Raw genomic sequence first — 326 nt, 5'->3', positions numbered from 1 at the left:
ATCTCATTAACGTCATTATTATCATATTTCTAAAAGGATGTAAAAAAATGAGCTATATAATTATAATTTTGTACTTATTCTTAGTTTTATTACAACATCATTTCACCCCTGCTATTGGTATTGTCTGTCCTGTTGTAATTACATTGTTTGCGTTACTCTCAATCTCAAAGTTTTTATTACCAATCGAAACGCCATTATCCGGTATGTTGTTGGTGGCAGTTTTGGTCTATGGAAAGGTGATACTGAGACTCCGATGGACGCTATGACAATATTGTAGGGTTGATCAGCTATTGTTACGAGAATAAAATTTGATAGTAACGAAATGT

Source organism: Penaeus monodon, chromosome 24, assembly GCF_015228065.2.
Source record: "Penaeus monodon isolate SGIC_2016 chromosome 24, NSTDA_Pmon_1, whole genome shotgun sequence".
Lineage (NCBI taxonomy): Eukaryota > Metazoa > Arthropoda > Malacostraca > Decapoda > Penaeidae > Penaeus > Penaeus monodon.
This window is presented reverse-complemented; position numbering follows the sequence as displayed.